General features: G+C 44.6%; 1 protein-coding gene and 1 long non-coding RNA gene across 6 annotated transcripts in view; one reads left to right on the top strand and one right to left on the bottom strand.

The window, feature by feature from the left end:
* Positions 1 to 1,016: 1,016 nt before the first annotated feature.
* Positions 1,017 to 5,472, bottom strand: LOC139636387 (uncharacterized). The gene is made up of 3 exons (XR_011694394.1): positions 5,200 to 5,472; positions 4,441 to 4,760; positions 1,017 to 2,605 (listed from the first exon to the last, which is right to left on the bottom strand). It is a non-coding gene; the product is annotated as an uncharacterized lncRNA (long non-coding RNA).
* The window catches only part of epha3 (eph receptor A3), a 128,986-nt gene continuing 124,607 nt past the window's right edge, over positions 4,802 to 9,180 (top strand). For 3 of the 5 annotated variants that reach the window (XM_071504008.1, XM_071504259.1, XM_071504168.1), the window contains exon 1: positions 4,802 to 4,945. The gene's annotated coding sequence lies outside the window, so the exon portion shown is untranslated. The remainder of the gene's footprint in view (positions 4,946 to 9,180) is intronic. The other 2 variants (XM_071504350.1, XM_071504081.1) reach the window with 2 other exon arrangements.

Raw genomic sequence — 9,180 nt, 5'->3', positions numbered from 1 at the left:
AAGTAAGTAGACACATGAACACACACAAACACCGAGAAAATGAGCTGGACAAAGCTCAACACTTTGCAAACACAGTTAAATGACAGCAACCAAACAGCCCCACTGGGAGGTGTGTACTGTTGTGTGTGTACATATGTAGATTTGTGCAAATTTCTATGATAGTTTCTAAATCATAAATTATGCACATAGAGATTTATTTCCTGCAGACCTCAACTGTTCCTCATCCTAATGACTGTGACCGCGGAGCGTTTCATTAGCGCTCTGTTAGTTGACCATCTCTTGCTGTTTGTTTTGCTCACTCCATCACCCAGGGCCATTTAGCCTTCATCAGTGGGCCCTTTCTCATCACCTGGTTTTAATCAAACCATTGTGACCTCAAGTACCAATCTCTCTTAGCTCCCATGTGAGAGGAGAAGAGCTGTAGGAATTAAGTTGGAGTGGTAGAGCAGTATCAACCATATTGTTCTTTTGCATGCCTGTCCTTGGTGTGTGTGTTGGCTGTCATGAAACATCACCTTGACTTGATTTTTTTTTAAGGTTTTCTGACCTTAACACATAATATTGTGGCTTTTTTTACTGCATTGTTGTGCATGTTTTGTTCATATGTTCATATGCTGGCACTTAGGATCTAAGCCCCCCCCCCCCCCTTTTCACTTAGAGATTTCTGCCAAGATTACAGGTGAACTCTCTTTTGGTTTCACTCCCAAATAAAGTGGTAGGCAATATGGCTAAACTGTTGTTTTATTCACCACCACTCCTGAATGATTAACATCCTGAGAACAGTGAAACAAAGTCCAGACCTAGAAAAAGTTAAGATCCAAGTTGCAATTAATTGGAATTATCTTTTAATTGCTACAAATAAATTACATTTATTCATGCTTTGTCTTTGAGTGCAATATTTTGTATGTAATTTAATTAAAATTGTCTTTTCTTTTTCAGCTCAGATCTGTACATCTGTACGTACTTTTTAAACTAAGATTTCAAACATTTATCCATAAATTAGTGAGCCAATTTTTTTAGATCAGTAATTTTGCATGCACTTTGCATGCAATGTGTTCTTTTGAAAATGGAACTGTAATACTACTTCTACATCTGCATTTTTTTAGTCCTTCCCACCACTGAGTGGGACTAATTGTGCTGCTTGTTTAGCCCACCCACACTTTAGCAGTGCTGTGAACTGGGTGGCTACAAATCCCACAAACCCGAGCTCTAATGGGGTGATGGATAGTTCCCACCTGTCAAAGTGACACTTGTAATGGTCCCATCCTTTGTGAGAATAGGGGAAAGAAGGAATAAATGGAGGGTGAGAAATTGAGAAAGAGAAATGTTTTCTTTGCTTCTCTGTGTCTTCATCTCCATATACGCTGTAGGGAGTAAAGCAAGGACACAGCAGACATGATTCACTTTGAAGAGTGAACAATAGATGCAAATTGCCACCAACAGTTGTTTGCTTGCTGCGTAAATCTTTTTTTTTTTCCTTTTTTTCTCTTGGTCTTTTTTAGATGCAACTACATTCCATTCACATTCACAAGCACAAGCCGGCGTTCAGCTCAATACTCTCCTCATCCTGAAGGGTTTATCATTACATTGGATAACATCGGTTTATTTTTCACAGCATTTCACAACAAGTTGGTAACATGTCATGGTGCTTAATGTTAAGTGAGCAATTTGCCTCCTGAGGTGGAACAGAGTTATAAGTCATGCCTAAGTCATGTGTTATTCACAGGAGGGGCTGCAATAAAATCCATGACTGGGTAGGGCCTTATAGGCTTTGCATTGGCATCGATCACTTCTTCTAATGCTTTAATACTGCTCACCAAACTAAACGCAGCCATACTCAACAAAACAGACACATTAAAAAGGAAAAAACCTGTTCCCCTGACAAGAATACCACTTCACTAGCTAGAGCCTATGGCACGTACTGTCATAAAAAATATAGCCCCATGTGCCTGTGTACAGTGCCAAAACTGGACTAACCCTGGCTCTGTTGTGGCAGTGGTTTGAGCTTTGCTTTTTGCATTTTCAATGTGTTTAAATCCCATGAAATCCCTTGACGATGAAATTGCAGGTTACAAGTTCAAGTTTATTTACTTCTTCTCTCCGTGCCTCTGCCACGGCTCAACCTGTTGGTTTTACCATTAAACAAACACACCAGCCAACACATCCACCCACAGGCTTGATAGAAAAATAGCATTTCTTGTACACCCTTAAAGAAGCTATGTTTTTTCTTATGATATAATAGACACCAAAAATGATCGTAGATTACAAGCCTACTAGTCTTGAAAGCTTCAACATATAGAATCATAATTTTGGGCGCTAACGAAAAGTGAAACTTAGAGATATCCTGTCCCATATCCAGATTTACTGTCAGTATTTCTGACAGAGAGTAAATGAAGCATAAACATTATAGTGCCTTTTCCCTTGTGGATATAAGGATTTATAATTAATATAAAACAGAATACAGCAAAGTATTCACATTTCACAGTTTTGATTACTTTGGCGGGTATAGGTCTGTCTGTCTGTCTGTATTCCCAAGGTCATATCAATAACATTGCTGTCCTACATGTTACCTGAGATGAATAAAAACACAAACGAAGAACATCAGCTCAGGAGGCAAAAGGAGGAAGCTTTCAGGAGTGGGGACAGGGACAAGTTTAAAGAGTCCAAGTACAGGTTTAGCAAAGCGGTGAGAGAAGCTAAACGACTGTACTCTGAGAAACTTCAGCTCCAGTTCTCAGCCAATGACTCTGCTTCTGTCTGGAAAGGGCTCAGAAAGATCACAAACTACAAACCTAAACCCCCCCACTCCATTAATGACTTCCGTCTGGCCAACGATCTGAATGAGTTCTACTGCCGCTTTGAAAGACAGTGGGACAAGCCTGACACTAACCTCCACATCAGAGCCACATCAGAACCCCCCTCCTCCCCTACCAAAGGAACGTCTCTCTCTATCCTGGAGAGAGATGTCAACAGGCTTTTTAAGAAGCAGAACCCCCGCAAAGCAGCCGGTCCTGACTCTGTCTCTCCATCATCCCTGAAGCACTGAGCTGATCAGCTGTCTCCAGTGTTCACAGACATCTTCAACACCTCACTGGAGACCTGCCACGTGCCAGCCTGCTTCAAATCCTCCACCATCATCCCTGTCCCCAAAAAACCAAGGCCCACAGGACTAAATGACTATAGACCCATTGCCCTGACCTCTGTGGTCATGAAATCATTTGAGCGTCTTGTCCTGTCCCACCTCAAATCCATCACTGACCCACTCCTGGACCCCCTGCAGTTCGCCTACAGAGCCAACAGGTCTGTAGACGACGCCGTCAACATGGCTCTCCACTTCATCCTCCAGCACCTGGACTCCTCAGGGACCTATGCCAGGATCCTGTTTGTGGACTTCAGCTCTGCCTTCAACACCATCATCCCGGTTCTGCTGCAGGACAAGCTCTCCCAGCTGAGCGTGCCTGACTCCACCTGCAGGTGGATCACCGACTTCCTGTCTGACAGGAGGCAGCACGTGAAGCTAGGAAAGCACGTGTCTGACTCCCAGACCATCAGCACTGGATCCCCACAAGGCTGCGTTCTTTCTCCTCTGCTCTTCTCCCTGTACACCAACACCTGCACCTCCAGCCATCAGTCTGTCAAGCTCCTGAAGTTTGCAGACGACACCACTCTCATTGGACTCATCTCTGATGGCGATGAGTCTGCCTACAGGTGGGAGACTGACCGTCTGGTGACCTGGTGCAGGCAGAACAACCTAGAGCTAAACGCTCTGAAGACAGTGGAAATGATAGTGGACTTCAGGAAGAGCCCAGCCCCACCCACCCCCATCACCCTGTGTGACTCCCCCGTGGCTACCGTGGAGCATTTTCGCTTCTTGGGAACCACCATCACACAGGATCTCAAATGGGAGCTAAACATCAGCTCCCTCATCAAAAAAGCTCAGCAGAGGATGTATTTCCTGAGGCAATTGAAGAAGTTCAACCTGCCAAGGACTATGATGGTGAACTTCTACACCTCCATCATTGAGTCCATCCTCACCTCCTCCATCACCATCTGGTACGCTGCTGCCACGGAGAGGGACAATAACAGACTGCAGCGTATCATCCACTCTGCTGAGAAGGTGATTGGCTGCAATCTTCCGTCCCTCCAGGACCTGTACGCCTCAAGGACTCTGAGGCGTGCAGGGAAGATTGTAGCTGACTCCTCCCACCCTGGACACAAACTCTTTGAGACACTCCCCTCTGGCAGGAGGCTGCGGTCCTTCAGGACCAAAACCTCTCGCCACAAAAATAGCTTCTTCCCATCTGCTATTAGCCTCATCAACAAGGCTAGAGAGCCCCACTGTTGCTGATCAATTGCACCAATCACCAGAAAAAATTCCTTGTATGTGAAAACATACTTGGCAATAAAACTGATTCTGATTCTGATTCTGATTCTGATCACTGAACACAGCAAACTACTTACACAAATGTACATTTACAACAAACTATCTACATGAACAAACAAGAAGACTTCGGGCCCGTTAGTCAGCAGCCCTGAGACTGCGGCTCGCAGACGGGTCGGCCTGTGCGCGATGTGCGAGGTCGGGACTGGAAATGTCCCCACAGAGCCAGCGTTTCCACAGTTTCACTGGCCACACAAAGCGCCAATCATCAGGACACTCGGTTGCTATTGGCTGGAGCTTTACACAGAGAAGCGGGGCAGGCCCCCCCTCTCAGTGCGGTCTCTGGGTGGCTATTGCAGGCGGTGGGCAGGAACGGAAGCTGCGAAGGGTCAATGGAAAGGTGAGAGCGCAGCGATGTTTTGATCCAAGACAACAAAGAAGACTATGAAGAAGAGGAAGTATTACTATAATAATCATTATTATTATGTTTTTAGACTAAATACTTCACGGGAGTGGGTTAACTGGACCTTTGTCAATATTACAAGACACTTGTTGATTTCGCAGGTGAGTTGCTGTAATTTATTTATTTTTTGTTTGTGTGTTAGTTGTTGGTCAGACAGAGGTGTTGATTGTACCTGCGGTTATGATTGTATGTTGAAATGGTTTGCGTCAATCGGATCGCAACAATCTTAGCTTTCTACAGATATGTCACATGAGTACACAGCAGCATTGTGTACTCACTTCAGTCGTGTACTTTACATACTGGCGGCCCGTCGGCGGCAGTGCGAGTGTTAGAGGCTTCTGAAAATGATTCTCACCAGCGTGGTGGGGATCCACGGCAGTGCTGGCAGGAAGCCAGCTGATGTTATCGTGCTCACTGTAGAAAACAGACATTGGACATAATGTAGCACGAAGTTCCTCACACATCAAAGAGGAGAAAAGCCAGTTGAGAGTCCAGCTGGAGCCCTTTAGCGGCTGGAAGGGTTCCCCATCCCCGGTAAGCTCTGTGGTCAGACTGGGAAAGATTTTTTTTTTTTTAATTCTTTAAAGCTAAGACAGCCCAGCTTATCAGTGAGAATTACATACACATAATATTTAATCTTGGCTTAAAAACCAGGGGATGCAAATCTCGGCAGCTCTGAAGTCAGCCCCGCCGAATAATGCCCCCCCCCCCCCCCCCCCATATGAAGCCTGTTTAAATAGGCTACAGCCACTTGGGCATGTTCAGATTTAGTTTATCAACAATGCTACAGTCTTATATCTCTAGATATTAAAAAAAACAAAAACTATAGACCTCGGACAACGCTGAATGTTCCCGAGGTGTAGTTTGTCTTAGAAATCATTGCGATGTCCGGAGTTTCTGATGTGGCTGTGCCTGTTCCCTTAGATAGACAGACAGATAGATAGACAGACTCTTATTTAAAGATAACGGGGTGGTAGAGCTATAGGGGTATAGAAATCTAGGAAGAGGCTGAAAGAAAAGGTTGCATGTCAATGCAGCCTCTATAAATACACCGCTCTCCTTTCACATGTTCCTCAAGTATGGCTTGACGTGAGAGAATATTAATTTTTTTTGCTGCTGACTGGAGCAGGGAAGGGTGGAAAACAACTACTTTGTCCTTGTGGAGAGGTGTGTTTCTGCTTGCGTTGGCCAAAACCCTCTGAGAGAGAGAGAGAGAGTCTGAGACAGCTGACTGAAGGCCAAGACATCCAGCAAGGAGAGGGAAGACTGGGGTAGTAATTGATGACTGTTGGTTTGGACTCTTATGAATGTGGCATGTATTTAGTAAGATAAATATAGAAGTAAGGGTGTAGGGAAACAGACAGTTCACGTTGGAGTGGATTCGTGAAATGTGGCTTGAAGTAATGACTCAGGTGAGCTCCGTGGATGAGGTTTTCGTCCAATGATGGCTGAAGCTCTTGTGAAGCGACAGTCACTACCACCCACTCCTGGCAAGAAACCATGTTTGGCAGCAGAGAAAACCTACAAATATGCCGTTTTTTTAATTGTACAGATGGAATACAAAAAAATAAGTCGCTTTTCACCGTAACTACGTCAGATAGGTGGGAGAAACAGGTGTGAACTTTTCAGGCTCTCAGATGTTTAATAGTTTGAATGGAAATGCAAAGAGAATGCAATAAAGCATACCTCCACATCTCATCTGCTTAAATGCTCTCACATTTACCCCTCACAGTCTGCCTCAGTATCAGTGGGGCTAACCATATAATCACACGGTGTACAACATGATCCAACGCAGTGTATATGTATGTGTGTGCAGACTATTACTGTGTGTGTATACAACAGAACAAGAAAGCCTTGGCCCAGTGTTTTTAGCAGTGTGTTTGTGGGGTTCTAGGATACCATGTCCAAGCACAAAGCAAATAGGATTTTCTAGCATCTTTCTCTCACTGTTTTTTTGTGTGTGTATGTGTCTGTGTGTGAGTATTTGTGTATTTGTGTGTGTGTGTGTGTGTGTGTGTGTGTGTGTGTGTGTGTGTGTGTGTGTGTGTGTGTGTGTGTTCGGAGAGGGAGTCTACTCTATATTGTGAGGCTTAGTTTCCCACTGTGGTCATCCAGATTGCCAGTCACCACAGCCTTGTGTACGACATGCTAGATAAATCCTGTTTGCACGCACACACGCACTCTCTCTCTCTCACACACACACACAACACACACAGGAGCACCCTGTGAGCCAAGAGATGTGGGCTAGTGGGTTCAGCTTAACCACAGTGAACTCTGGTTTGTCCAAAACAAACGAAGAAGGCCATGCAGGGATGAGGCTTTCAACAGGCTTGATCTGACTTACGTATTCCATTGGTGTAACATCATGTATTATCTTCTGCCATTTGTTTTTTGTTACTCAAGGTTGAACATCTTTTTTTCTTTCAGAAATGGTATCAGACATGCTCTGATGAGAACCATTCACATGAACAGAGCAGAGCGGGCAGAATACACTGCGCGTCCTCTTTCAAGCTGAACATCAACAATCAATTTACTCTTCTGCACGGGTGCAAGTTCACATAATGCGTTCAAAATCAGTGCCTCTCAGCTCCCGTGGCTTATTTAAAAAGTCGGATTGATTTATTTTGGATTTGAGAGCTCCTCATATCAAAAAGACAATTAGCAGACTCTTCTGTTGTTGCAGCAAACAAAGATCCTCGTCGTTTTAATTTAATGAGCTAAGCCTGCCTCAGAATGAGAATCTCTGCTGGAATTTAATAACGGTTTCCACTCTGTCTCGCTCTGAAGAGAAGGACTAAGGCTCCAGACCGGTGTTGTCACAGTGTAAGGTAGCATCCAAGGATATTATGGGAAAACAGGCCCAGACAGACTCATTAGGAGATGTCCACACAGGCTGAGATATTAGATTCACGACAGTGCTAATACACAGGCAGCATGGCTGAGATTTCACTCGAGTCATGGATGTTTTGTATTGAAGGGGGCGCATCGTTGAGTTATTTCTTTTTCACAGATTTTCATGACGCTGAAGTGTTTGGACTGATTCGGTTGTTCCAGTTAAGTGTGAGAAACTCAGCATCCTCCCTGGAACAACAAAGAATAGACAGAGAGGCATGATGCCCATAATGCAGAACAGACAGCTCTGTTCTCGCCAAACTCGCACACCATTATACTTGCACAACCGAGCTCACACACACACAGAGGACAATGTGAAGAAGGTGTCTTTACGTTCTGTGTAAGGAGACAGAAAAATCGAGGCTGTGTTAGTGTTAGTTTTCATTCTGATATGTCCTCGTTTACATAGAACCAAAATGTGAATAGTAATCATACCGTTGTTCATTCTGGTCTCATGGAAACCCATTCAAACAAACACATGTTGAGACTTACAGAGTGGATTACTAACAGACTTCTGTGTGTGCTCCTGGCCTGTCTGCACAAGAAAAGCAGCCAGTTCGCATTTAAACTGAGAGCTATAGTATTGTGGCACTAATAGAGCATTAGATTGGGGTTAAACACCTGAATGGGGAGTGGCTCAGTTGATCTGGCCTGGGGCTACGCATACAGGGCCACCGCTTAGCATTAGCATAATTGCTGGACACCGGAGCACAGCAGAAGGTACTGAGAAATCCCCATTCCAGCTCACCTAATTCACTCTTATTGAGGTGGGAGGACTGGTGCTGAACTCCATGAAAGGCCCTGGGATGGGGAAAGAGGATGGATGGATCTCCGGGTAAAGCAGTTGGAGAGGATGCAGAGCTGCAGGGATGAAGAACAGCAGCACTGCTTAGGCCGTGCTGCAGTGAATGACCACTTTTACTATTCACTGCTGGATCAAAATGAGTGAAAAAGGCAAATGAATAGGGCAACTGTGGAGAGAACAAGCACATGTCTGATACTCATAATTATCTTAATAAAGAAGCTTTACAACAAGTTTGACCCTCCCAGCATCATAATGCTTGACAGACAGAGAGAGAGAGCGAGAGGGAGCTTAACTTACGTATGTGGCCGAGCACAATAGTTGGAAGCAGCCTCTCTTTCTCTTCATCCCGCCTCCCTCCCCCCTCTGCTCCTGGGATGGGTCCTATTTTGAATTTAATGAAAAAAGGTGAAAAAGCTACATTGCATAGGACTCAGATGGGACCCCTGAGGGTCCCAAACTAATTTTTGTTGGACAATGGCAAAAACAAAACCAGAGATGTGTGCGGTTCTGATGAAATGTAGGGAGACGGAGGAATAAAACTGTGCATGAGTGATAGAGCGAAAGAGAAAAAGACATTTCCTTCAGGAGAGTTTGGCAGTTGGTTGGCACGGAACAATAGTTTGAGCAGTTTATAAGAGC

Source organism: Trachinotus anak, unplaced genomic scaffold (genome assembly GCF_046630095.1).
Source record: "Trachinotus anak isolate AG129_WGS33_773 ecotype Australia unplaced genomic scaffold, CSIRO_AGI_Tana_v1 ptg000001l, whole genome shotgun sequence".
Lineage (NCBI taxonomy): Eukaryota > Metazoa > Chordata > Actinopteri > Carangiformes > Carangidae > Trachinotus > Trachinotus anak.
Note: the sequence above shows the minus strand (reverse complement) of the source record. Positions and strands in the feature narration are given on the sequence as shown.